The sequence below is a fragment of the Marmota monax genome, unplaced genomic scaffold (genome assembly GCF_021218885.2).
Source record: "Marmota monax isolate L192 unplaced genomic scaffold, Marmota_monax_Labrador192_F-V1.1 WCK01_AAM20220418_F8-fsc00076, whole genome shotgun sequence".
NCBI classification, from domain to species: Eukaryota; Metazoa; Chordata; class Mammalia; order Rodentia; family Sciuridae; genus Marmota; species Marmota monax.
In genome coordinates, this window is record NW_026692843.1 from 6768390 (window position 1) to 6796206 (window position 27817).

A 27817-nucleotide genomic window follows, 5' to 3' on the forward strand; every position below is an offset into this window, starting at 1 on the left:
GGAGCTCTCACGTGACTCCTAAGGTAGTCCTCTGCAGTGAGATGTGCTCTCTGTCTTCCCAGCCGCCAGCCACATTCTGGCCCTGGGCTTGGGAGCCATGTGCTTAGGCAGTGACCGTCCTTGATGCTTCCAGTACTTCCCTCTAGGCACAGGGTGGCGGGCACAGTGTCCATTTGCCCCTGTGAGGAGCTTTCCTTGCCTTTCTCCAGGTCAACCACCCACTAGCTGCCCTTGCCTGTGAGGGAGTGGGATGAAGCTGCCCCCTTCCCACTTGGAGGTTTCAAGAGCTCCCACCAGGTGATAGATGGGGCCCTCTTTCTGGCATGGGCAGGGGGATGGCAGTCAGAGCCTGCCAGCTCCTCAGCGCTGAAAGCAAATGGGTCTTTAGCTTTGGGTCAGAAAACAAGCCATGTAATCAAGTGTTTTGACCTTTGGTCCCAGAACTTGCTGCTTTGTCCTTTATGATCCATCAAGGCGGCAGCTTGTAGGGCTGGCCCTGTGTGACAGATGGAAGGGCTGGGAGATTGGCTTCCCGGAGGCCAAGGACGCACTAGAACAGCGGTTCTGCTCTGAGGCATCAAACGCACCTTCCCTAAATGCCATGGGCAGGGGCGGACACACTCACTGAAACCTGGACACGGAGGGTGGACTGGGGAAGAGGGGCTGGGAAGCTGGTGGAGCTGAGGGAGGCCCTGGGGCAGTCATGACCCGTCCCAGGAGAGGAGCAGACATGGGCCTGCGGTGTGAAATGAGCAGCCGATGACCTTCCCATTAGACCCCCTTGCTGTCCATTCCATGGGTCCGCAGCCTGAGATAGTTCTCCTGGCCACCTTCCTACTGCGCGCGCGCACACACACAGGTACACACACGCGCACACACAGCCGTCCGCCAGGTCATCATGCCTGAGACCCTCAGACTTGCAGTCTGGAGGCAGAAGCCCCTCTTACTCAGGGGATCTTAGTTCTCTCCCTTAAGGTCTTTAACGGTTTGGATGAGGTCCACCCAATTATGGAAGGTGATCTGCTCTCCTCAAAGTGTGCCGACGGATGTGTTCATCTTATCTCACAAATGCCTTCACGGTGATTGGACTGCTGTTTGGCCTGATATCTGGGCATGCAGTGGAGCCAAGCTGACACATAGCGTCAACACTGAGAGTGATCTATAAATACACTGTCATCTTCTAGGAACAGCTTGACTTTAGGAAAGTAAGGAAGTTACCATGCACATTTTTTTGAAATGAAAACTTTTTTCCGATCATAAAGAGAAAGCACACTCACGTGTTTAATCACAGAATAATAAAGTAAGCAGCTACTCCCGTGTCCGTGTCCCTTTCTCCAGAAGAGCCGCTACATCTGAGCACGCAGTTTCGGTTGCCAGGTGCTGAGGCCTGGTTGCTACTCCCTTCACTCATCAGTGCATGGCCCTGGGAAGGAAGCTGGTACAGTCCACTCTCATCAATGGCTGCACTGAATCCAAGTGTCATACTGATGTGACCGGCCACCCACTCTGGGGACTTAGGTTGGCTCACTATGATGTGAACAGGAATCTTTGCACAGTTGGCTGATGATTTGCTTGGAACAAGTTCCCAGGAAAGGAACAGCTGAGCCCAAGGGCAGATGCGTAGAAGATGTGGACTCCTATTGCTGCACTGGCCTGCCGTGTGTTGGCTCAATTTATCGCCCCACCAATAGTGACTTTTAAGTCTTTGCCAATCTGCTATGTGGGAAGCGACATCCGTTGTCGTTCTTGTACCCGAGTCTCTTGGAATGTGTCTGTCATTCTCCTCGTGATGTAGCCCCGCCTTCTCTGCCTGTGATTCTGTCCAGAGGGAGGAAAGGCTGTCTCTTACCTATTCACTCTTCTCCACTTTCGGACGCGTGGGCCTCTCTGACTGGTGATGGGGCTCCGGGAAGGAAGGTGAAGAGCTGTCCACAATGACTGGAGTTTTAATTCCAAGGTGTTGGAAGTCATTGAAGAAATAAAAACCGGATGATTAACAGCCTCTCTTCAATCAAGGTTGTGTCTTCGGCATGGTGCACAGAGGAGTGAGAACCGGCCACTGTGGGGAGAGGAGATAAATGGGGGGAAGATTTACAGTCTCTCACTCCCGGGGGAGGAGAGCGGAGGCCACGCATGGAGCTGGCTGGAGGGCAGTTAATCTAAGAAGCCCTTCCTTGCCACGGTGGCCTTCACTTTGTGGAGAAAGCTCAGGGGCTGCTCTGCCGTCCTCGAGCCCACGGAGAGCACCCCTTCCCAGGCGCCGGTCTCAGGGTAGCAGATGAGCCTCTTTCCTAACCGCGGTACCTTGGTGCTCAGTCACATCAGGTCTGTGGTGAGGGCCCCCAGAGCAGGTGCTCATCCTCAGGGAGGATGTGTCCCATGGGCCTGGACACCACCCAGGGGGCCACCGCAAGGCCAGCTATCCAGATGGACATGGGGAGGAAGGTCAGGCCCCTGACATGGCCTTTGCTCCTGTGACTTCTGAGAACCTTCGTGTGCCCAGCTCTCTGCTCGTCTCCCATCCCCGCCCTGGAACATAGCCTCCACTCTAGAGGCCAACACAGGAGGCTGCCTCCCACTTCTGTGGCCTTTCAGCCCACACAAAGCAATGATCTCTTAGATAAGGTGTCCCTAGAGACACATGGCAGGTGTGCACTGGGTGAGTGGCCCCATCCTGGCTGGTCGAACAAGGCTGGTAGTTTCCTGTGGTCCCTGGAAATTATCAATGGCATTCCCCAGGACTCTTGTAATGGTCCCTCTTGGAGGATTCACATGATCCTCCTGCTGTTCCCGTGTTTGTTAATTGAACAGCCACTGGTGGGCCTCACCTGCTGAAGAGGGTCCTGCAGGGTCATTGGGAAGCTGGGCCAGTGGACATGGTGTCCAGGCACCAGCCTCTGAACCTTGTGTGCCTGTCCTGAGGGGAGCTGAGCCCCTCAGAGCACAGGCATGGATGGAGGGGGTCGTTTCCTACGCAGCTCAGCACCTAGTGAAATCAAGGAGCAATCATTATGCTCCTAAGGCTGCTAAGATTGCCATGAAGGGGCACCTCCTTGACACTGGGAGTGACAGCAAGCAAGTCCTCTGAGGGGCTGGGAGTTGAGAAGGGGCGGCTGGCACCGTGGGGAGATGGGAATGGTGTTCCCCTCCTCCACGGGGGCTGCTCAGTATCCTTCAGAGGTCTGCGGGCATCGGGTCCCTACGTCAGAGCTGCTTTCTGCTGCACTTTCCCGCCTCAGAGGCTGGCTTCGAATCTCACCCCACACCCCACCCATGCGCTCTGCCTTCACGCAGGCTTGCCACCAGGTCCTGCTCTGTTAGTCAGCTTTTCACTGCTGTAACTGAAGACCTGACAAGAACAACTTTAGAGGAGGAAAGGTTCATTGGAAGTCCTGTGGTTTCAGTCCAGGACAGCAGGCTCCGTTCCTCAGGCTCAAGGTGGGGCAGGACATCCTGGCAGAGGACTGTGGCAGAGGGAAGCGGCTCACATGATGATCAGAAAGCAGGGAGAGAGACGCCACTCACCAGATACAAATAGGTACCCCAAAGGCACGACTCAGTCGATCACATCAAGGATTATCTTACAAGATTGGGTTAAGGCTCTCACGAACCAGTTATTTCTCCCCTAAACCCCGTTGCATTGTCTCACACATGAGCTTTTGGGTGACACCTCGTATGCAAACCATGACACCTGCCTTCACCAGGGATTGATGTGGATGCAGGCATCCTGTCTCAGGCAGGCAGGCGCAGAAAGCCTCTGTAGTCCTGCCCTCCACCTCTGGGAGAACAAATGCCGTGCAGTTCACCAGACAGGGCTTCCCGCTTGGCCCTCAGCAGGCCTGTGACTTGGTGCCAGTCCCTCTCATTCTCTCTGGGCCTTGGTTTCTGGATCTGGAAAACGAGGACAGTCCCTGTGGGTTTGTGGCCAGTGTGGTTATGGGCTGAAGTCCTGACATCTCTGGACTTACTGGGAGATCACAAAACTAGTCCAGCTGAAATGAGGTCAGTAGGGTGGGATCTCTTCCAACAGGACTGATGTCCTTATGGAAGGGGGAAATGTGGACACACGCGTGGACACACACGTGCACACACACACACACACACACGCTGAGGAGACCTGCCGTGTGCACAGGAAGGAGGCCTCCACAAGGCACAGGGAGAGGCCTGGAATAGATCCTCCCCGATGGCCTGCAGGAGGAAGCAGCCCAGCCAACATTCTGCCCCAGAACAGTGAGATTGTGGGTTTCCACTGTCTGTGGTCTTCGTTAGTGTGGCCCTAGGAAACTCATACCGTATGTACTGGAATAATTGTGTACAAGAGCCCAGGCAGTGAGTAGGAGCTCAGTATTGTTTGCTGAATGAACCTGGAGGTCCAGGAAATGTAGCCGGAGCCCCAGCCCATCCCTGTGGCTGAGGTTGCCTGGGCAACGCGATGCAGATTTTCAATGTGGGAAGGAAAGAAGCCGTGAGACCTGTCTTCTTTGGGAGAAGGCTGCAGGATGCTGGATTTATCTAAATAAGCGAATGTCAAAGCTAACTTGAACCCCAGCGATTGATGTGGAGGCAGGCATCCTGTCTCAGGCAGGCAGGCAGGCCCATAGCCTGACGGGTTGTCACTGAACGTCAAGCAGGTGCCTGGGTCTCCCAGGACCCAGGGTTACTGACGCGTCACTCTGCTCTGGTCTACAGCCACGCTCTTCCCTGGACCCACAAGCGGCCTCCTCTTCTCCCCTCTGGACTGTTGCTATGGCCTTGGCCCACCCCTGGCCCCACCTTCTCGCGTCCCTTCCTCCAAGAAGGCCACCTCCTCCCTGCTGCCTTCCCAGGTCCCCTAGAGCAGGCTCGGGAGGCTCTGGCATGTGCTCGTTTGCTGCAGCCTCGAGCAGACAGCCTCTGCAGTCCCGCCTTCCCCTGCACCTGGAGGGTCTGTGCCCAATTCTGTGTCCTGGGCCTGTTGTTAAAGGTGGTGGAGACGCACTGGGTGCAGCGCGTGCAGCCTACGCTGACTCGCACTGGGAACAGGCCCACGTGGTGTGGACGCTGAGTGCAGGTGTGGCTGGTGTGCCGGGCTGGCCTCTGTCCTCCTGGTGGGCCCTGGGTCTCCTGCCTCTGTTGCCCACTGCCCATGCTGGGAGCCTCTGCCTCTCTTCAGCCCCCGTGGCCTGGACCACGCAGGGCTGGGACTCTCCGCTGCCATGGCTGGCAGGTCTGTGCTGTATTTTTTATTCCTTTTGATATTCTCTCATACACAGTTTTCACAAATTTATGGTCTTCCTTGATGCCGTGTTTAATGGCTTCGTAACTCCTTGCCTTTGGAGGCACGAGGATCAATTCCAGCTTTTCCTTTTGGATGCCTGGTTTGTTTCAGTGGGTCTGACCTTTGAAAAACCTGCTGCGTGTTGGCGGTACATTCTGCATGACTGTATTTAGCCTTGACTCCTCCGAAGAGAGTCACAGAAGTAAAATTACCAGGTCCAGGTGGTGGGTGGCTCTGAGGCTCTGGTCCTCAGGGCACAGTTGCCTTTGGAAGTGCAGGGCCAGACCCCTCCCAGGCTGTGAGGTGGCGCCTGACCTGGACCCCACTGCATTGTCCAGCTTCACCCTCCGCACCATGGCCTGGAGCTGAGACGGCTGTGGGCAGCTGCCACCTTTGCTCACCGGCTCAGCTCTTAGCTCTTTGTCTGGTGGGGTCATGGGATCTAGCAGAGGTCAAGCAGTAGGCCAGGTTCCTCATGGTGCAAATCAGAGGTTTTATCTCTTCTTCAGAATGGCTGCTGTCCAGCCGGTGGGCTCTGGGGCTGGTCAGGCCTCTGTTCTCTGGATGGATAAACAAAGCAGGAGGCTTCCTGCTTGCAGGAGCTGGGCTCCCACCCTGGGCCACAACCCTCAGCCTGTCCACTTACTGGGGCTTTGCAACTGGCCTCGTACGTGAGGGTCCGGAGGGCCCCAGTCCAGCCCCTCCATGCTGGGGGCTTCCCAGGAGGGGCCTGGTCTCTGTGCTGGATGAACTGGCATCTGGCTTGGTGTGTACATGTGTGCAAATGTGATAGTGTAAGTGTGAGTGTGAGCCTAACAGCACAAGTGTGAACACGAGTGTACAAATACCAGCGTTTGAATACAAATGTGACTATGTTCATGTGTGTGGAAATGGATGTGATGTGATTGTGTGAAAGCATGATTGTGAGTGTGGGCATGAGTGTACGAGTGTGAATTGAGTATGAGTGCATGAATGTGCAAATGGAGGTGAATGAGAGTGTGTGAGTGCAAAGGTCATGTCTCAGAGTGAGAGTGTGTAGGTGAGTGAGACAGCGTGTGACTGTGTGGCTGTGTGGCTGTGTGAGTGGTGTGGGTTGGGCACTCATGGTGCTCCGAGGATGTCCTGGCTCTTTCTTGAACTCTTAACTGAGACTTCTCCCCTGTGCACCAGGACAAAGCCGGCTGGGGTTCGAGGCTCCTTGGTTCCTGGTGGCCCACGGGTGTCCAGGTTCTCATGCCACCAGGAGTCTTTCCTGCAGCTCTGAAATTAAAGACGCCGAGAGCTGGAGAGGACCTGGTGCCCTGCTGGGGTGGGGCATGGAGGGCAGCCCCAACTCAGGGCAGGATGGAGAGCGAGGGCCTGGCTAGAAGAGGGCAGCCCAGGCCAGGGGGTTGACCTGGCTGGAGCCCTGCCCCTCCTGGGCGGGGCTGGCCACCCCTCAGAAACCCCTGTCCCATGGCAAGGCCGTCCACCCCAGCATGGGCATCCTGGGACACAGCTGGGGAGTGATGCTGGGGGCGTCAGAGGGAAGGCATGTTGGGGACGCTTTGCATCCCCCCCCTGGATGTCATAGGAAGGCTTGGGTTGAATGAGGACACATCTCCCTGGGTATTTCCACGGGGGAAGGCTCCTGGCTGCCACTGGGCCCGTCCACCTGTGAGGGGAGAGGATGAGTCCTGAGGGTGGGGAGCCGGGGGCTGCCTTCCTGCCTGGGCGACCGGGAGCTGAGTCTTCCTGCAGGGCTCTGATGACAGGTTCTGCAGGGGATTTCCTGTCTGCCAGCAGGGCAGCCTAAATATAGAGCCTAGTCAGGCCCCCTCAGGAGCACCTGTCTCTGCACTGACTTGGCCAGAAGTCACCTTGCATCTTAATGACCCTTATTTTTTCAGGAAGGTGGTCTTATTGGTTAACTGAGTGTCGCTAGAATTTTTCTGAAAAAAATATATCTAAAAATATGATGGCATGTTTAGTTTTTCAACGAATTTAATTCTTTTTCAAAGTTGTATATTATTGTAGATAAATTTGAAGTGTCTTATTGAATCATCACTTTTCTGTAGATCATACTATCTTAACTAACCAGGTGCATTCAGAGGAGGTTTTCTGAATGGGGTCAAACCACACACTGTGTCCTCTAAGCCACGGGACAAGGCTGGGAGCAGAGATGGGTCCACCTAATCCATCTGGACATACCTTGATACAGCCCTCAATAATACTACTTTATTAAAAGTAAAAAATGCAGGGACAAATGCTGAACGCGGTGGGACAGCACGTAAGCAGGTGTGACTGGACATACAGGGTACCTGAGAGTCACCTCCCAGAGGCAGAGAGCCAGAGACAGGAAGAGGCAGAGACAGAAATAGTCCCCAAGGTCACTCCCTCAGTGCCCCCATTTGCCTATAGTCACCCACAGTGGTACATTTAAATTATTAATCCATCAAATGCATTAATCCACTGATGAGGTTGGAGCCCTCATGATCCAGTTGTTTCTTAAAAGCCTGTCCCTGAGCCCCCAAGCCATGCTGCACCAACCATGGTTCAACACAGGAGCTTTGGGGGCACATTCCAGACCCCCATATTGTAACCAAGGGTCTGGATGAAAATCATGACCACTGCCCAGGACTGCCTGTGTCCTCCAGCCACGGCTCCCTCAGGGCCCTTTCCAGAAGGCAGGGTCCAGGTCACCCGTTGCTTCCCAAGTAGTTCACCCTAGAGCCTGTGTTGGCTTCCCAGGGCTGGCATGCAAGTCCCCATGGGCCAGGTGGCTTATGACAGAAACTCGTTCTCCCGGTTCTGGAGACTGAAAGTCCCCAGGTGTGGACGGGGCAGGTTCCTTCTGGGTGTGGGGAGGAGCTGTCCTTGGCTCTCCTGCTTCTTGTGGTCCCTCCAGACCCTGCATCCACCCTCGCGCAGCCTGTCCTCTGCTGGCTTGGGGGTCAGACCTCCCTCTCCTTGCCCCTGTGAGGACGTGAGTCGGAGTCAGGGCCCACCCCAAACCCAGGGCCACCTCTTCTGGAGATCCCTAATTTGGTTACATCTGCAAAGACCCAATTTTCAAGTCAAGTGAACTTTAAGGTCTGCATTAGTTCAAGGACATACTTTTGGGGCCCAGGCTTCATTTGACACTACCCTTCATTCCCACATCCTCCCTTGAATTGTTCTCTTTTCAGAGATGTGGGGTCATAGCATGTTCTGGGCTGGCCGTGAGCTTCGTTGACCGCTGATGCCCACTGTTGGCAGGGTGGTTGGCTGGCCCTGTCCTCCCAGGCTTAGGTGGTTCTTGCAGGTGGCCAGCTGAGGCTGGGTCTAGGGCTAGATCTGGCTTTGGGTTGAGGATGCTTCTGGCCTCTGCTTGGAGTCCTGGCTCCCTTCCCACGGTGCCCTGCTGATGGGGCCTGTGATACAGCCTATTTGCTGGAGTTCTCTGTGACTAGCTTCTTTCCCACCAGCTTTAGGAAGAGACAAACATTAAACAACTATTTGGGACATTTTTTCTCTTTATAAATGTGACATTAAAAAAAAAATGAACAAGAAAGTTAAACTACAACCTGAGTTGGGAGGAGAGTGATGACAGTCCTTCCTCTGTCTCTGGGGTTGGGAATGATGGATGACTCTGCACTGGGGCTGAGAGAGGCCGAGCTGCTGGCGCCTGCAGACAGAGAGTTCCATTCCCCTTGTGCCGAGGACTTCTGCCATCAGCAAGCGTGAGCCGGCTCCTCCCCCTAGGCCCCTGCCTTTGTTAGCCGTTGACAGCCTGGGTCCTTGGGAACCAGCTTGAGTGCAGTTTAAGCAGATGCTGTCTCCAGGGACAGCTCTGCCGCTTGCTCTGCACACACAGGAAGCCGGGGCGAAGGCTACCCTCCCGGGTCGCCCTTGTTAAGTGGGCACAGAGTGGGCTCCTTATCCAGCCCAGGGCAGCCATTTGCCAGGAGTGTTTCCCCTCTGAAACCGTCTCCAGTGGCTGTGATGCTGGGTCCAGCATTAGTGTTTGGCCATTGTGGGTCAATCAGTGATCACAGGCTCCACGATGAGATGGGGCTGACCAGGGAGTCCAGGAGAATGTGGAGCTTGTCCTCTAGGTGGAGTTCCTCGCAGGACTTTCTGTTCTGCCCAACTCTGGGCCCTCTGGCTACAGGAGTGGAGTCTGGGGGAAGAGAAGTTGGACACAATGGGAGGCACGTGCCCTACAGGGGGTAAACCTCTGCCCATGGCCAGCAGGCAGCGTCCCTACCCCACAGCTGGCAGGGTGCGCGAGGGACGGGTTGACTGGGGACTTTCTGCCTGCTGCCTCTCTAGTAGGGAGGAGGAGGCAGGCGTCATGACGGGCCCAGAAGCCACATGATGCGGGTCCAGGCTGGGGAGGGCAGCAGGGCGGCGTGGGGAGCGTGTCCGCGTCTGTGTGCATGGCATGTGCTTGCACTTGCCCATAGGACAGCAGGACGCAGACTTGAAGGTGGGGCTGCGGTGAGAGTGGAAAGCCTGGTGCCAGAGAGTAGGCGCCTGTGAGCCGGCCACCTTGGTCCTGTCTCCTGTGAGCGGGCCACCTTGGTCCTGTCTCCTGTGAGCGGGCCACCTTGGTCCTGTCTCCTGTGAGCGGGTCACCTTGGTCCTGTCTCCTGTAACAAACATTATGAGAATGTGATCTCTTGAAAGAGTTGGACAAAAATATTCATATTGTTAGGTCACGGCTGGCTGCAGGCGACTGAACTGCGGAAAACGGGGCCTCGGGCAGGAGGACGCGGCACGGCACCTTCCCGTTGCTCTTCTGCTTCTGGCCTTCCCACTTTTGGTGCTAGGTGAAGACCTTCCTGCTTCTGTCACAGCCATGGACGCCACAGGTTGTTCCTCTGCGGTGTCTGGCTCCTTCCACTCTCTGCAAGGACTTGGAGACCCGTTCATGTTGCATGTCTAAGAAGACCAGCTGTGTCCTCTTGCTGAGTGGGTTCCAGGGCAGGGCCCCACCACGATTGCGCACGCATGCTCTGTTGGTGAACACTGGGTTGTTGAGGGCCACAGCCGAGTGGGGATGACGCATGGCATTTTTGCCAGAAGTAGTGGTTGAGAGGTGACGCCAGCGAGCCATTAAGATGATGACTTTTGAGTTCTCGCGGAGTTCCCGTTGAGTTCTGTTTGAGCTCTCCTGGGGATTCCTGAAGAGTTCGCGTTGGTTGGTGAAGTTCCGGTGGTGGGAGTTCCGGTTGGTGTGTGGTGTGTTGCTGGAGGAGCCACGTGGGTGGCGTTCGGGAGAGTTCCCGGGGAGTGTGCTGGTGGAGTTTGGAAATAAAGTTTGTTCCTGCTTGAGTGGCTCGTGATTTGTACCCAGCCAGACTGCGGCACTGGATTGTATCAAGATGTAGCTGTCATAGATAAAGGAGGCAGGTCCAGTTGTGTGTGTGCTTGTGTGTGAACTAAGTTTTCCTTTCTCTTGGATGGCACCTGGGCATACTTGGTGAGTGCACATTGAGCTCTGTGCAAACCTAGTGGAGACTCACTAAGTGGACACCCCGTCTTCCCGCTCCACCAGTGGCCAGGGAGAGTTCAAGCTTCCCCACCTCCTCGCCAGCCTTTGAAACTGTCAGTCTTTTAAGTTTTAGCCACACTAACATGTGTGTTAAGAGTCCTGTTGTGGTTTGGATTTGCATTTCCTAATGACCAGTGATGTTGACCTTTTTATGTGCTTATTGAAATATATGTAATTCTGTGAAGTGTTGGTTCAAATTTTTTATTCTAAATTTTTTCCTTATTTTTAAACTGTTGAGTTCTTTACATATTCTGGATTCAAGTCCTTTTGTCAGTTGTTTTGTGAATCTTCTAATCTGTGGCTTGCCTTTTATTTTCTTAATGGTGATTTTATAAAAATTATGAAGCCTGATTTTTGTTTATGTTCTGTTGTTTCATGATTTTTAAATCCTACCTAAGAAAGATTACTTTTCCCAAGCTCACAGAGATTTCTTTTGGGTTTTTACCTAGAATTTTTTGTTTTTGTTTTTGTTTTTGGTGGTGGGTACTGGAGATTGGACTCAGGGGCACTAGACCACTGAGCCAACCCCCAGCCCTGTTTTGTATTTTACTTAGAGACAGGGTCTCACTGAGTTGCTTAGTGCCTCACTTTTGCTGAGGCTGGTTTTGAACTTGCCATCCTCCTGCCTCAGCCTTCTGAGCCTCTGGATTACAGGTGTGCGCCACAATGCCTGACTCTAGAAGTTTTTAAGTTCTGGCTTTTAAGTTTAGCATTATTTTCTTTTTGTTTCTTTCATTGTTTGAAGTTCATGGTTTATTAAAATGTGAAAATGTCCAAAGGACGTGAATCAAGAATCACAGAAGTTGTGGGATATTTTTATGTCTTGGCATTAATTAAATAATGCTTTGACATAGAGGAAAGTCGTAAGAATCTTCTGTTCTTGAGATAATGACAGGGTTTATATGTACATATGTGTGCATGTGCATATATATGTATGGTGTGTGTGTGTGTGTGTGTGTGTGTGTGTTCTATAGTCTACTTCAGGCAGTGCGAGTTGGGAAAGAGACATGAACCTAAGATGATGGTTCAGTGACTCCCATCACCCAATGTTCTTGTATCTCTGTGGCCCCACGTGTACCTTTGGGTGCTGTCAAAACTGCACTGTGTGCCACAGAGGCCACAACAGTGACCATAGCTCCCCCACGCCTTTTTGTTTTATTTTTTGAAAAAGCTTTTATTTCCTTCACAGGATATTCTATGATTGTCAGCGCAGAAGTTTTCCATTTTTGTTTTTTATGTAATAGCAGATTCACATGCAGTTATAAGACATAATGTAGAGAGGTCCAACTGCCTCCTACACAATGGCCACATCTTGCAAAACTGTCATGCAATGCCACAACCAGGACACTGACATGACACAGCGGAGACACAGCACGGCGTGACCACCCCATGAGACCACTCATGAATACTTTTATACCCACTCCTACATCCTCTCTCTCCTCACTCAGCTTTGTGCCTGGCAACCACTAATCCCCCACTGCATAATTTCATCGTATGAAGAAAGTCACTTGCAAGGAATACAAGTGTGTAACTTTCTGGGTCAGTCTCCTTTTCCTGAGCGGACTTCTCCGGAGATTAGCCCAGGTCACTGCTGTCGGAGTGGCTGTCCTCCTCATTGCTGAGTAGTATTCCATGGCCTAGAGCCACCTGATTCCGGCACCATCTGCCTGGTGAAGGACCTCTGAGCGGCTTCTAGTTTTTGTCTGTTATGAACAAAGATGCTATAAATATCCACGTATGGGCTTCTGTCTGAAGACAAGTCTGCACTTCTCTGGGACAATGGCCAGGAGTTTGATTGCTGGGTTGTTTATTTTTTATTTTTCTGGATGTTTAGTTTTTATGGAAATTGCCAAAATATCTGTCAGAGTAGCTGTACTGTTCTGCATTCCAGCCAGCATTTGGTTTGCCATCGATTATAATTTTCACCTTTCTAGTAGGTGTGCAGCTATATCTAACCAGGGTGTTCATTTGCATTCCCCTGGTGGCTAACGATGTTGAGCATCTTGTCATGGGTATTGTTGCCATCTGTCATATTCTCTTTCGTTAAATGTCTTTGGCTTGTTTTCTAATTAGTTTGCTTATTGTTGAATTTGACAGTTCTTTATATATTCTAGGTATCAGTACTTTGTCAGATACACGGCTTACAGATATGTTCTCCTGGTCTGTACTCATCTTTTCATCCTGTGAGCAGGGTGTTTTTCAGAGATGCAGTTTTAATTTGATAAGTCCATCTTATCTATTTTCCCTCTTTTGGAGCATGGTTTGGTGTCAAGTTTAAGAACTCTGCCTCGCTCTAGATACTGAATATTTCCTCCCATATTGTATGTCCTAAATTTTGCAGCTTGCATTTAAGTCTGTAATCTCTCTTTCTCTCTCTCTCTCCCTCCCTCCCTCTCTCTTGCCTGTGGGTGCCCAGTTACTCCAGCATTTGTTGAAAATGCTCTTTCCTTCCCGAAACTGTCTTTGCTTATTTGTCAAAAAATCAGTTGGGCATATTGTGTACAACTATCTCTAAGCCCTTTTCTCTCATCTCTGGTCTATGTGTCTGACCCTCTGTCAATACCAGACAGTCTTGATTACTGTAGCTAAGTAAGTCTTGAAATCAGACAAATTGCTTCATTCACTTTTTTCTTTTTCAAAATTGCTTTTTAGCTATTGTAGTCCCTTTGTCTTTCCACTTAAATTTTAGAGTAATCTTGTCTATGTTTATAAAAAATTTGATAGGATTACACTAAAACTGCATATCAATTTGGGAATTGAATTTGAGTCTTTTGATCCATGAACATGGTATATTACTATATTTATTTAGCTTTTTTTGATTTCTTTGATAAGCAGTGTTTAGTTTTAGTATGTGAGTTCTATGTGTATTTTGTTAAATTGACAATCAATTATTTCAATTATTTGAGTAGTTGTAAATGGCATTGTATTTTTAATTTTTGTGTCCACATGTTCACTGCTGGTATATAGAAACAAATTGAATTTTGAATGTTTGTCTTATAAACTGAAATCTTGCTAAGCTCACTTATTAGTTCTAAGGATTTCTTTGTAGATTCCTTAGGATTTTATATTCAAACAATCATGTCATCTGCAAATAGGGATAGTTAATAATTTTTTAAAATTCTAATTGTTATGTATGACAGCATAATGCATTATAATTCATATTACACATATAGAGTACAAACCTTCCCATCTCTGGTTGTACATGTTAATAAATGTTTTTCCATTTCAATTTGTAGGGCTTTTAGTTCATTTCCTGCATTATTGCACTAGTGAGCTTTCCAGCACTGTGCTGGGTAAGAGAGCAGACGTCCTCGTCTGTTCTTGACCTGTGTGAGGGAAGGCCTTCAGACTGCCATCGTTTGGTACAATGTTTACTGTAGGTTTTTGTAAGTGCTCTTTATCAAGATAGTCCCCTTTATTCCTACTTATCCAAGAGTGTCTTAAAATAATCAATGAGTTTTCATTTGTTAAGTTTTTCCCCAGCATTGCTTGATATGGTTATAGAAATTTTCTTCTTTAGCCTATTAACATGATTGATTTATTTCCAAATATTGAACCAGCCTTGCATCCTTGGAATAAATCCCATTTGGTCATGGTGAATACTTGTTTTTTATACAAGTGATTTCTTCTGAAAATGCTTTTTGGGGACCTTTGAACCACTATTCATGAGGAGTACTGGTTGTAGGTTTCCTTTGTGTTATAGTTTTCATGTAGATATTTAGCATCAGGGATAGTGCCAGCTTCCTGAAATGAAGTTTAAGATCTTTCTATTTCTCATTATAGTGAGAGATTTTCTATTGAAACATAGACTTTTTCCCTGTTATTTTTTAGTTTCTGTACTTATTATCCCTTTATTTGAACTGCCATTTTTTGTTAACCTTCTCCGCCAGGGTAAGGGGAGGGTGCTTCCTCATTCGTGCCAGGTGGAGCAGATATTGTGTTCCCCACCTGGCACTGAGGAGTGAGGGCCGCCTACTATGTCATGGGCACAACCTTGTTTCTGCTTTGTGGTTGTGGTCATCCTGACTCTCCATCCTCCTGCAACCCCACCCAGGAGGAGGGAGGGACACCTCCTCACTACTGCTGCTAGAGAAAGTCGGATCTCCCACCTGATCTGGATTTTGTAGGGGAGGGCTTGGAAGTTCTGGTAGGACTGGAAGTTCTGGCTCCGACACCACCTGCAAGGAGTTGTTCTGTACCTTGTTACAGCACCACAGGGCTCAGTCTAGGCTCTCTACCTGGCCTTTGCTGGTGTGGTGAGGGCAGGGCTACAAAGTCCATCCTCTGGTGTTTTGTTGCAGTAGAGTGGTTATTGCCTAAATTTTTCTGCATTATTTTTTATCATAATGGATACAACCCAAGAACAGCAAAACAGAAGAGATGAGTAGGGCAGTGGTATAGTTCAGATGTGGTGTCCCCCAAAAGCTCACGTGTGAGACAGTGCAAGAAGGTTTGGAGGAGAAATGACCGGGCCACAGCATTAACCTAATCAGCAAATCAGTCCCTGATGGGATTAACTGAGGGGTTACTGGAGGGAGGTGGGGTGTGCCTGGAGGAAGGGGTGTGACTTTGGGGTATATATTTGTATCTGGCAGGTGGAGACCCCTCTCTCTGCCCCTGATCACCCTGTGAGCTGCTTCCCTCTGCCATCCTCCTGTGCTCTGAGGTCCTGCCTCACCTTGAGCCCCAAGGAATGGAGCCAGCCACTCATGGACTGAGACGTGTGAAACTGTGAGCCCCTAAATAGAACTTTCCACCCCTACAGTTGTTCTGGTTGGGTCTTTTGGTCACAGAAGCAAAAAAGCTGACTAAAACAGGCAGCACGGGGGTTAGAGGGCAGATCTTCCTGTCCTTCCTGGACACTCTGCCCCCAGCACCTTGATGTATCTACCAACATGGACATCTCTGGATAAGGCTCTCCGTGATCATCATCATACGGAGGTGACATTAGGTGGGCCTCATTGATCAGATCACCTGCCACTGGCTATGGAATTTGGTCTCCAGCCCCTCTCCTCCCCTACAGGCTGAGGGTGGGGGCAAAAGTTCCGACCCTGTGATCATGTCTTGGTCTTTCTGGCACCCAGTGTCCTCTGTCCTAAATATGTCAAAGTCCCCCAGAGAGTCATCTCAACAGCATGAATTCAAGTCTTGTTAGAAGGACTTGGAGGCTTGTTAAAAAGTTCACTCCTGTCCGTCTTTTCAACCAAGGTTCATGTCAGTCTCTTCATCTAGTGAAGTTTCTCTGGTATGCCTTCTAGTTCATTGAGAATTTATTCTGTGCATCCCAATTCACTGTTAATTCCATATAGTAAGTTTTTTTTTATTCCAGATGCTATAATTTTAGCCTAGAAATTTTAATTTTTTAAATTTTACTGCAGTACTGGGGACAGAACCCAGGGCCTTGCACATGCTAGGTAAGCTCTCTACCAAGGAGCTACGCCCCCAGCCCATTTTTAAACTTTCTTGCTAAATTGTGCAGGCTGGTCTCAAATTTGCCACCCTCCTGCCTCAACTCCCACATAGTTCTTTACTTTTTTCCTCTTTGGCGTCTTTCCTAATTACGTGCCCAGTTCAGCCCCTGACAGCACGTACAGTGGGTTTATGACCAGCAGCTGGCTCTTTCTGACCTGTCACTTCTTGGTCCACTTCTCATGGCTGCCTTTCCCCTAGGTGAGGGCCACGTTTTTCTGCTTTTTCACATGTCCAGCTACTCTTTCGCTGAAATCTCTGAAACTGGAATATCCTGTTGTTGAGGATGAATTTTGATGTTTCCTTTAAGGAGTGTTGGACTCTCTCACAAGCCATTAAGGTACTTGTCAATCACTGATGTTCTTTCAAGTCTTCTCAAAAGCTTTGTTAGGGTGGGTCAGCCCTACCACTGAGGCTTGGCTTCTCTGGGGACCCTGCTGAATTCACCAGGTGTATGAAGAGGGCTCTCCACTTACTGTTTTGGAGCTTGAGTGGCTGACTGCCCCATGGGGGCTCAGCCTTGTCCATCTTTACTATATCTGCTTCTCTTTCCTAGCCTATGCACATGAAGTCTGATATTCTGCAGCCCAGTCAAGGAGGCCCAAACTGTGGTCCAGTAAGTAAAAGCTGCTGTTTTACATATTTGTCCAGTTTTATAACTGTGCAATGGAAAGGCAATTTTTCATAAGTGTCTCCATCATTCTGGAAGGGGAAGTCTAAATCCACTGTTCCTAGTGCCTGATCCTCAGCCTGGCTGAATTTTATGCCTTCATATCAACAAATAATACGATAAAGCACAAGATCCATAAGCCTTTTAAAAATTAAGTTTTAAGAATATGAAAAAAATCCTATAAAATTAGAGATTTTGGGGATCCTGCAATCACAATTTGTTGTTTTACTAAACCTACTGGTGTTCTTGGAAGACTGTTTTGTGGCTTCATAATGAAAGACAATAATTCATAACACCACTAGGGAAGGTTTGCTACTCCTGCTGAGGCAAAGTGGCTGAAATAATTCTCATAAAGCAATTTGGTGACAAACCAAAATGCATTCTTTATTAGCAAATGCTGTTGGAAGGTGCATAGAAAACATGGGTGGAGATTTGAACAAACAAGAATAGGAACAAATTGCACATTTTGTGGGAGTTGTCCTCTGCAGGTGCATAAAAATACGGCTGATTCCTAAAGATCTTTGCTTGCGGAATTTGCTATAATCTGTTTTAATTTAGAAATACATGAAATGAAAACCACTTTCTTGAGTTAACAAGATAAAGGTTTGGGTTAAAGTGTGTCTTCAATAAGTAGCTTTTCAACAAAACAAAACAAAACAAAACAAACCAGCGTTTAAGGAAAACCAGTCCAAGGATAGCCCCAGATGGCGTGCCAGTGTGGGCTAGAGATGACGAGCATGGTCTCTGGGCAGCTGCAGAGATGAGCAGTCTGTGTGTTTTTCACCCCCTGCATCAGGTTAAGGTGGCACAGCAGGAGGGGAGACCAGAAGAATGTGAATCTCCATAGAAAATCAGTTGTTATGGTTTAGATGTGAAGTGTTCCCCCCAAACTCACATGTGAAATAAGCAAGAAAGTTCAGAGGTGAAATATCTGGTTACGAAAGCCCAGACCTCAGCAGTGCATCAATCCCCTGATAGGGATGAGCTGGGTGGTGACTGTAGGCAGGTGGGTAGGGTGTGGCTGGAGGAGGGGGTCACGGGGGTTTATATTTTCTCCGTGGTGAGGGGAGTGCTTGTGTGCTCATGCTTTCTCTCCCCCCCTCTCTTTTTCCTTCCTGGTGCCCTGTCCTGAGCTGCTCTCCTTTACCGCACTCTTCCACCCTTTTGTTCCGCCTCACTCAGGCCCAGGGCAATGGAGCTGGCCGTCTGTGGACTGAGACCTCTGAAACTGTGAGCTCCAGACAAACTGGTCCTCCTCTAAAATGGTTCTTATCAGGTCTCTTGGTCATAACAACAAAAAGCCTGACTAAAACATCAATTAAGTGATTAATATTATAAAAGTAAGAATTTTAAAATAATGTAGATGCTTCCTAATACTTTGCCATGTCATTATGAAAATATTTTGTGCTTAAAAGGTTTATCCAACTTGAACATAATTTTTCTTTTAGAAAAGACTGTGTCTTAAAGTTGCAGTCTTTCCTATGATGACAAGAAGTTCTTAGAATATGCTACCTGGGATATATTTCTGAAAAAAATCAATACATTTAATCTGAACCTTCAAAGTAAAGATGCTATTTAGCCAACAAGTGAAAAAGTACTTTTTGGAAAGAAACTGTGCTATAGAGAAAGCATTAAAAACCCCAAAGTTGATGTTTGGAAATGTTATTTGATTTAGTTCCTGACATCCATATATACTGCTTCCATATCTATGGCTGTTTGGAAGCAGAGTTTTCTAACATAATCCAGTTTTCCAAATGAAGAATCCATTTATAAAAATAGAAAATGATGCACTTGGCATTTAGCTGGTGAGGATAACGGGTTGATGCCCGGGAAGGTGAGCTTCATGCATCCCTCCTCTGAAGGGAGGTTGTTCTGTGGGAGGTTGTTGGGACTCAGAAGCTGGGAAGGGCCTGGCTTTGGGTTCTCCTGGACCAGGGAGAATGCATGCTGCCCCTCTGCTTAATGGCTGCTGAGCCCAATTGTGGTTCTAGCTAATGGTGCTTGAGGTTTACTGAGTGTGTGTTGAGCAGGGCTGACATGGTCCTTCCCTGCAGCGAGCTCACAGAGCAGTTAGGAGTTCATGCAGTCTGGAGGATGATGGCCCTGTAGAGAGGTTGGCTGGGCTGCTGGGCCAGCAAAGAGATGGCTTCTACTCTAGCAGTGACCCTGGAGCTGAGAGGAAGGGGTTTGGGCAAGAGGAGGAGTGTGGGAGCCACAAGTAGATGGCAGGTGCCTTGAGGACTGTGGCTGCACGCCAGGATGGCTGGGGTGGGGTGGATGGGGAGGCACCTGGCACACAGGAGAGCCCAAGGAGGCTGGCTTATTGCAAGGTGGGTTTCCTTCAGGGGTGAGGCCGGGCTTGACAGAGGGAGCCAACCTGTGTCTGGTCTGAAGGCTCGCTGTGGAGGGTGGAGGCTGGGGTCCCAGGCCTGGTCGAATCTTCTTGTCCCCACTGTGAGTCACTGTAGTTCAAATCGACTCCTCTCTCTTCTCTGGGCCTGCCTCTTGTGACCGCAGGAGGCTCTGAACCTGGTCCACTCCCATAAGCTAATACATGGCTGTCCCTCAACCAGAGCCCGAGGGCCTGCGGCCTGCACTCCGGGTCCCCTGCCTCCATCTATCCCAGTTTGGCCTGGGAACTGAGCAGTTCCTCCCATTGGGATCAGTTGAGAGTGGGCCCTGGCTCCTCTGTGTGAGCTCGCATGGTGTGAGTCTGAGTGTGCGTGTGTGTGTGGGTAGCAGCAAGCCTGTCCTGACAGCTGGGACACAGGGCTGGGTGTCGGGCATGTGCTAGGTGAGGGCATGGGTGTCCTCAGCAGACACATCCATGGCCATACCCAGTCCAGGCTGTGAATCTGGAAGTTTCCAAAGCCGTGACCGGGATGCCCTTCCTGTCCTGGTGTGTGGTTGCTTCAGACCCTCTTGAGTGCCGACAGCCCCTGTGCCTTCCCGAGGCCCCTGGCCCGGCTGTCCTCAGAGCAGCCGCCTGAGGGTGGAGGCCTGTGTATGTGCCTGGGCAGCGACTCTCTGCAGAGTTCCTCCCGCCTCACCCCTGCTGCAGCTTGGGCGCACCTGTGGCCCCAGGTGGGCTCCTCGCAGCAGGGAAGCTTAGGTGGGCCTGTAGCGGGAGACCCAGTCTCAGAATAATGGTGCCCAAAAGACAGGAGCCTGGCGACAGGTGTCTGAGGGTCCTCTTGGGCATCTTGAAGGGGAGGGAAGGATGGTGTCAGGTGACAAGGCTGAGGGCCGGCGGGCCTGTCGCTCAGGCACAGGATGGGCCTGTCGCTTGGGCCCAGAGGCACGCAGTGAGGGGAAGCCAGCTTTCCTCCAGGGACCCAGGCAAGGCCCCTGCTCTCCAGGTCACGGACCTGCTCCCCTGCTCCTGGCCGCCCGTGCAGGGTCCGCAGACAGACCTCGGGCCTGCCCTTCCTCTGTGGGCTGCCTCTTCCCAGAAGCCCCTGTCCTGGTCACTGCCTGGGTCCCTTAGGGATTTCTCATGGCCTTTCCCATCGTTAGGGGGCTGCTTCCTTGGAGGGTCACTCAACTTTTCTCTAATATGAGGCAGAAAAAAACCCAAGTGCTTTGAAGATTAATATTCTAATGTTTTCCTGTAAAAGTAGTGAAAGAAAAAACTTTTTGAAATACTTTAAAAACCCCTGTTTCGTTATCCCCCTTTCAGTTGAGGGTTAATTTCTAACTGAAGACTTCTTAGGAAAGGCCTGGCCTGGGTGGGTCTATTTTACTCATAAGAGAACAAAGGTAGGTGCAGAGGACAGGGACCCAGGGTTCCTGTGAGTGCATTATTATTTTGACTAAATGATTAATGTTATGAACTTTTAGAACTGACCTATGGGTCCTACCTTTTTCTGGAGTCAGCAGCTTAAAAAAATCAACACATCGACAGAAACTTGAGAAGATTTTCACATTCCAATGGAGACTGTGACGTGTGGCTTCAGTTCCCTTCCTCTGTCCACTCTGGGATTTGGGGAAAGCCATATTTAGGAGGGTGGTTCTGGTTGACTGAAGCCTCTACCCCTATATTTGCTTTAATTAATATTAATGAAGGCTGGTGGTTAATATGGACTTGGAATACAGAGGAACGGGTGTAATTGAGACTGAGCATCTAATAAACTGTAAAATCAATGGCGTGGGTGATGATTTACAACCAGACAGCAGATCGTGGAACAGGGCGGGGTGGGCTCAGAGCCATCCCTGGGCGCTGCCCGCTTCTTGCTTGTTCATTGCTGCTCCTCCCTCCGGGCTTGACGGACAGCCTGGTGATGAGCGGGCACTGGGTCTTCTTCCCTGGGAGCCCTTGGCCCTGTCTCGAGTCAACGTCTTTCTTTTTCTCAGATCTTTCACTGTGGGGCGGCAGTGACACAGCAGCTGTGGTGGCAGGCTGTGTGGCCCCTGGCTCACCTCTCATCCCAGCCTCCTGCAGGTGTATTTTGACTCCTTCTTCAGAGGACCCATCATTCCTCTCTCCACAGGGCAAGGCCCATGATTAAAATTGCAAGCTTCCCCGGCCGTGGGCTCACCCTGAGCAACTGACACAGGCTTCCTCTGCGTTGGTAGAACTAATTTAGGTTTAATTAACTAATCCAGGAATACCTAACTCTGGAAACCTCGGGGGCTTGAGCAGAAAGCAGGCCAGTGTCCTGTACGCCACTGCTGTCCTCCTTGCTGATGGCTCACAGATACCTTATTAACGCCTTTTATCACTGTGTCAATGCCATCGGGGCGCCTCTGCTCTGTGCCCCTTTGATCCTTGGAATGAAGCTTTGATCCTGATTTTCACTTATCGCTGAGACGAGTCCATGGACCTTCACTGCTGAAAGGTAGACACCTTCAAAGGCTCCTGACTTCAGGCAGGTTCCAGAGGTGTGCTTGAAGGAGGCCCGCGCCCTGGCCAGCCGGCTCTGAGGGGGCCCTCCTGGAGAGCAGGTAATCTGCATGCTCCCCCGGCCTTTCTCCGTGCCGGGGGCTTGGCAGCAGGTCTGCCCCACACTGGGTCCTACCACTCGGCTCAGCTGACCCCCAGGCCCTGGGTAGAGAGCAAGCTGCAAGACTGCCTTCTCTCGGCACCTGCTGGAATGGGGCCCTGGGCTTCCTGCTCTCTGTGCCCTTGGCTCTAAACACGAGGGTTGCCAACACTCTCCATGTTGACAGTTCATAGGGTGACTCAGAAAACTCAGCAAACGGAGCTATGATGATGGCGTCACTCAGAGGGTACAGATGAAGAGGCCCGCAGGTGGGGTCTGGAGGGTTCGGGGGAATCGGGGTGCACCACCCTCCGGAACACCCACAAGTTCACAAGTCAGACAGCTCCCAACCTCGCTGCCCAGGGACTTGTGGGATTTCCAGACACAAGCAGTAGCCAGGAATTCAGTCTGCTCTGCAGAAAAGCCAGTCCCCAACTTTGAGCAGGAGGACACGGACACGGGTGCCTGACTTGAAATCCTATCTCTGTCCTGTCCATGACATGGTGCTGAAGGCCAGCTCCAGCAGGCTCCTGCACGGTTGCCTTGGTAACGGCCCTGTTGGAGGAACAGGGAGCTGTCCAGGGTCCCGCCAGGCGGGGGCACCAGCAGACAGATGTCCCTTCTTCCAAAAACAAAGCAGCAGGAGCAAGGTGTGAAGAGGGCCAGGCCCGGGCACTGCCCCTCCGGTCAGTGTCTGAAGGACTCGTGCTTCTCCTTCCTCAGAGGGCCTCTTCAGCTGTGCCCTCCGAGTGACGCCGTCGTCACAGCTCCGTTTGCTGAGCTCTCTGAGTCACCCTAGTGAAGTGCTGATGTCCCCACTTGGCCGCCACTCCCACCTTCACCTTGGAGGCACAGGCCTGCGTTTGTCCCACCTCGCGGTGTAACTGCCCACGTCTGGGACGCAGGGGAGCCGTGTGCGCCGTGAGCACCTGCCGGTCTACACTGGGGCACTTGTGGCTGAGGGAGGGTCACAAGCCGGCCTGTGCCAGGGTGTGCTCAGGCTCATGGGCTCCACGTCCCCCTCGTTATCCTACCCCAAGGCCTCCCCAGGTGTCTCAGAAGGGATTCCTCTCACTCCCTTCAGCCCCATCTCTCCCTGCTGGCCACAATGGGACAGATGCGTCCTTCTCTGTCACCTCTAGGCATCTTGCCTGCTCCGTGGGGTCTCACTGCCAACTGAGAGATACTCCTTTACTCGACATTTCACTTTGCTTCACTTCTGCCTGAAGACCCAAACACAGCGGAGTCCAGGGGCACGGTGCCTCGCAGTCTCCTGCGGGGGCAGCAGGCCTGGGCGAGGATAAGCTTTCTCTGCTCCATACTACCTACCCACTGAGTTCAAATCCAGCCTCACTGGAGCCAAACCTGGCCCACCTAAGCAGAGCCCGGAGAGGTTGCTGGTCAGCGTGGGCAGTTCTCCTGCAGCCACAGGCTCTTACCTGCAGCGTGCAGGGTTTGTCTTTGTCTTGTCCTCAGCTGAAGGTGGGACAGGAGTAGAGCGGTCAGCCCCTGCAGACCGAGTTGCACCTGCTGGAGGCTGAGTGTTGGAGGAAGCCCATTGCTGTCTTGCTTTTCTCTCTTTTGGAACCTTCTTCTGGACACTGCTGGGAAGTGACCTGCTCTCATGCTCTGCCTGCGAGTGTGGGAGCCGAGGCCTGGATCTGGGGCGGCCTGTGGTTTTCCCAAATGGTGTATAGTGACAGTGTTCTCTGGTCCTGAGGAGGAGTTTCTCTGTGCTGAGGGGCTCTGGGGTGGTCCAAGGGCTGCAGATGGCCAGGGCAGCCTTCTGTGGTGTCCGCTGGATTTCATGATGGCTCTGGTGGGAACGCTGCTGTTGGGAGGGGACATTCTCTCTCTCTGTCTTCAAAGTCTTGCCAGCAGCTAGAAAGGCAGGTCTCCCCTGTGAGAGTTCCTCTCCTGGAAAACTCCAGAACAGTTAGACTCCCCAGTGGAAATCGTCCTCGTGTGGCTCAGTTGCGCACTCAAGGGTAGACATTTGGTGAAGCTGCAAGCTGGTCCCTCGCTGGGTGTGGGCTGTGGTCACAGTTTTCAATGTGACCTCTGGTAAAGCGTTCCGCCCTCCCTGTCCCTCATGCCCTGCTTTGGCTTCTGTTTCTGTGATGGAGATTCACTGAGTTTGCCCTGGAGAGCCCACGCTCCCTGTGGACTAGCCCTGGGGGGCTCCTGGGAAAGGTGGGGCCCGCCGAGGCAGTTGATAGGTGAGCGCTGTCTGGAGAGGTTGTGCAAACCTCCAGCCACCTGTGCTACATCCCGAGAAGACACTGAGGTGGTCCCAGGCATCGCCAGGCTGACGTCCAGCCGCCCTGCTGAGGCCCATTGTCTAAATGAGTGCAGAGCCTCTGAGCCGACCCAAAGTCGCTCGTTTGCTAGTCTGGAACTAGGGTGTGGCCGGACTGTCTGCCAGGCACTGTGCTTGGCACTGGGATCCAGAAACCAGTGAGCAGGGCCAGTGAGTTGGCTGCTGGCCCTGCAAGGTGGTGTGTTGCCGAGAGAGGGAGAGACGGAGAGATGGAGAGAGGGAGAGACAGAGAGCAAGTCAGGACAAAGAACGAGGATGAGGAGGAAGGGGTGGGGAGCACAAGCCAGAAACATGCATTTCTAAGCAGCTCAGTTTTGCAAGAGCCAGGGGGGTGGAGTGACTCAGAAGCCCTGTCCGTCACTGCCTGTGGGGAGCTGTTTTTCGGGTGGCGCCCCTGCTCTGGTGTTGTTAATGATGCCTCTAACTTTTTCAAACAGCCTTTAGAGTCGTGTGGCAAATTGATGATGTGGAGACACGAGATAGTTCCTGTTCAGGGACAAGCTTGGCAAAGTGGGTGAGTCGCTGTCTGTGAACTCGCTCAGAGCACGTGGGATCAACGTTTGCATACTTCGGGCATCAGTCCTTGAGAAAGCAAGCCTCAAGCCCAGCCGCATCTGGTGGCTATTCTCTTGAAGGCACAGAGCAGGTGGCCTCTACATAATCAGTAAGGACAATAGTACATGAAGAGACAGACATGGTCCTGCCACGTGTCACCTGCAGTCCGATGCCCCTCTTGCCCTCCCCGGGCTCCTCTCCTCCAGGAGAGTGCTCCCTAGCAGAGCAGCTGCTACAGCTTCCAAGGAACATGGAGCCATTCGGAGGAGATGCTGCAGTTCTGGAGGCCCTGCGTGGAGCCGGGGCAAGCTCCACAGGTGGTTCACGCAGGAGCACAGGGCTTGGTCCCAGGTGCTGCAGGAGGCTCCCAAATGACATGTCTGCCTCGAACCTCAGGCTGTGGCCTTATTTGAGTTGAAGGGTCATTAAGGTGAGGATCTCAAGTGAGATCACTCTGGATGGTGGGGTGGGGCTAAATCCAAAGTGAGAACTTGTAAGAGGACAGGTGCAAACGCCCAGAGGGAGAGCCCTGAGGCAATGCAGGCAGCGGCTGGAGGGGTAGCCACAAGCCAGGGACTGCCAGGACTGTCCACAGCCACCCACAGCAGGGCTAGGCAGGCCAGGGCTCCTTCCTGGGCCTCCAGAGGAGTGTGGTCCAGCACATGGCCCTTGGACTCCTGGTGTCCAGACCTGTTGCTGGAGGCCTGTGTTTGTGGAGATGCGTCCAGCAGCCCAGGCAGCCCACACACTACCAGTGAAGGAGGGGTCAGGGTTTGTGCTTCTCCTGGGGCGTTCCTTTCCCTTCTGGCTACAGGTTGCAGCAGGGTCTGTGTTTTGTGATCCCCTTCCCTTCTCTTGTTTCTAGAAAGAGCTAAAGCCCCATGTCAGAGTCAAGCTGCTTCCAGAAGTGAGGAGGGAGGAGAGGTGTGGAGCCTGGGCCTGTGGGGAGATGGGCCCTGGACACTGTGTGGAGCCTGGGCCTGTGGGGAGGCGGGGCCCTGGCCACTGTGTGGAGCCTGGGCCTGTGGGGAGGTGGGGCCCTGGACGCTGTGTGGAGCCTGGGCCTGTGGGGAGACGGGCCCTGGCCGCTGTGTGGAGCCTGGCCTGTGGGGAGACGGGCCCTGGACGCTGTGTGGAGCCTGGGCCTGTGGGGAGATGGGCCCTGGCCGCTGTGTGGAGCCTGGCCTGTGGGGAGATGGGGCCCTGGACGCTGTGTGGAGCCTGGCCTGTGGGGAGACGGGGCCCTGGACGCTGTGTGGAGCCTGGCCTGTGGGGAGACGGGGCCCTGGATGCTGTGTGGAGCCTGGCCTGTGGGGAGATGGGCCCTGGCCAGCTGTGGAGGAGGTACCTTGGCCCAGATAGGAAGAGGGAGGTGCTCATGGTCAGGGAAGCCACTGGGGCCCAGCAGCCTGGGCTCCGGGCCCTCCCAGTTGCAGGTTTTCTGAGTTGGGGCCAATCCAGTGGATCTGAGTGAGGTCTGGGAAGTGCCACCAGCCACCTTCCCAAATAGGCATTGAGGCTTAATAGTCTGCTTAAAACAGATCATTGTGACCAGAAATTGGTATCACATTGATTCGAGTTGACCATGTGTCTAAAGGCCAAATATTAAGTAAAACCCAGAGAAAAAGATCCTTTGGCCAATCCATGTGTCTGCTGTTTGCCTGAGAACGTCAGGGCGAGCGCACACACGGGGTTTATCAGCTTTACCTGAGACGGTCAAATGCCCAAGGACACAGAGTTGAGGTAGACTGCTCTCGGGGGCACTTATTCATTCAACAGTACCTATTGAGCACTGACTGTGTGCAGGGCTGCTGCAAGGTCTGGAATGTGCCTGTGAAAGACAGACAGTGGCCCTACCCAGCCACCTGGCGCTCACCAGCCACCTGACATGCACATGCAACATGCAAGACTAGTAAAGGAGGCAGGCATCTGGCGCAGTGACCGGCCAGAGGGGAAGGAGGGGAGGTGGGTGGACGATGGCCCGTGTGGTGCGGATGGGAGGGCTCTATCCTTTGGCCAGAACAGCTCCGGGAGACAGGAAGTCAGACAGGGCACAGGGTGGGGTGATGGGAACAGACTTCTGAAAACGGAGCTGCTTGCCGAGTCCCATGGGTGCCCTGTACAGTCAGGACCATGGATCCTGCCCTATTGGGGAGCCACAGAGGCAACCGAGGGCACCGTGCCATGACCCAAGGGTTAAAAGACCCTCCTGGCTGCTACTGGGGACTGGAAAGTGCAGACGCAGAGCCGCAGGGAAAGCCTCTTGGAGGGAGGCAGTGGGGAGAAGGACAAGGCCGTGTCCTGGTCAAGGGCTAGCCGCAGAGTGTGCGGGGAAGACTGGCTGTGGGGTGGAGGAGGAGGACAGTCACCTGTACCCCGTGACACACTGGAAACCTGCCTGCGGCCCGAGTATTGTGCCCGGGCGCATAGTGGGGACAGGAGGCTCACGCGTGAACCGTGGCTCTTCCACTTTGGGGACAGGAGCCACAATCTGACTTTGTCGGGCACTTGCAGGCAGCACTGTAGCAGCCTCTCTCCTCTGCAAAGGACTCTGGCCTCCCTCCCCAGAAGGGAGGCTGCGCAGCTTGCTGCATCCTCCACAGTGGGAGGGAGGGGGACTCCCTCTCCAGGCACCGGGCTCCCCACACCTCTCTCCACAGCTTTCATGCCCAGTGAGGAGGGTCACCATGCAGGGGTGTGGCTGTCAGGCCCAAGGTAGGCTGGCATTGCAGTGCCCAGGTCTGTGCTGAGGCCCAGGATGCAGGGGTGAATGGGGAGACGTCTCTTGGGGCCCAGACCCCATTTCAGCCTTGGGCACCACATGTTCCATCCCAGAAGTCACCTCACTTCTCCAGGTCTTGGTGTCCCTGGAGATCAGACTGACACAGATCACAGCACTGATGGGGCGTCCGCCTGCACAAGCGGGTGGAAGAAGAGGAGGGAGGGTCCTCGGAGTGGAGCAGAGGACCTGGGAGGAAGTAGGGCTCCCCAGAAGCACAGACCACAGGCTGGCCCTGGGCTTGTGGGGGCAGGCGGGGGTGGCCTC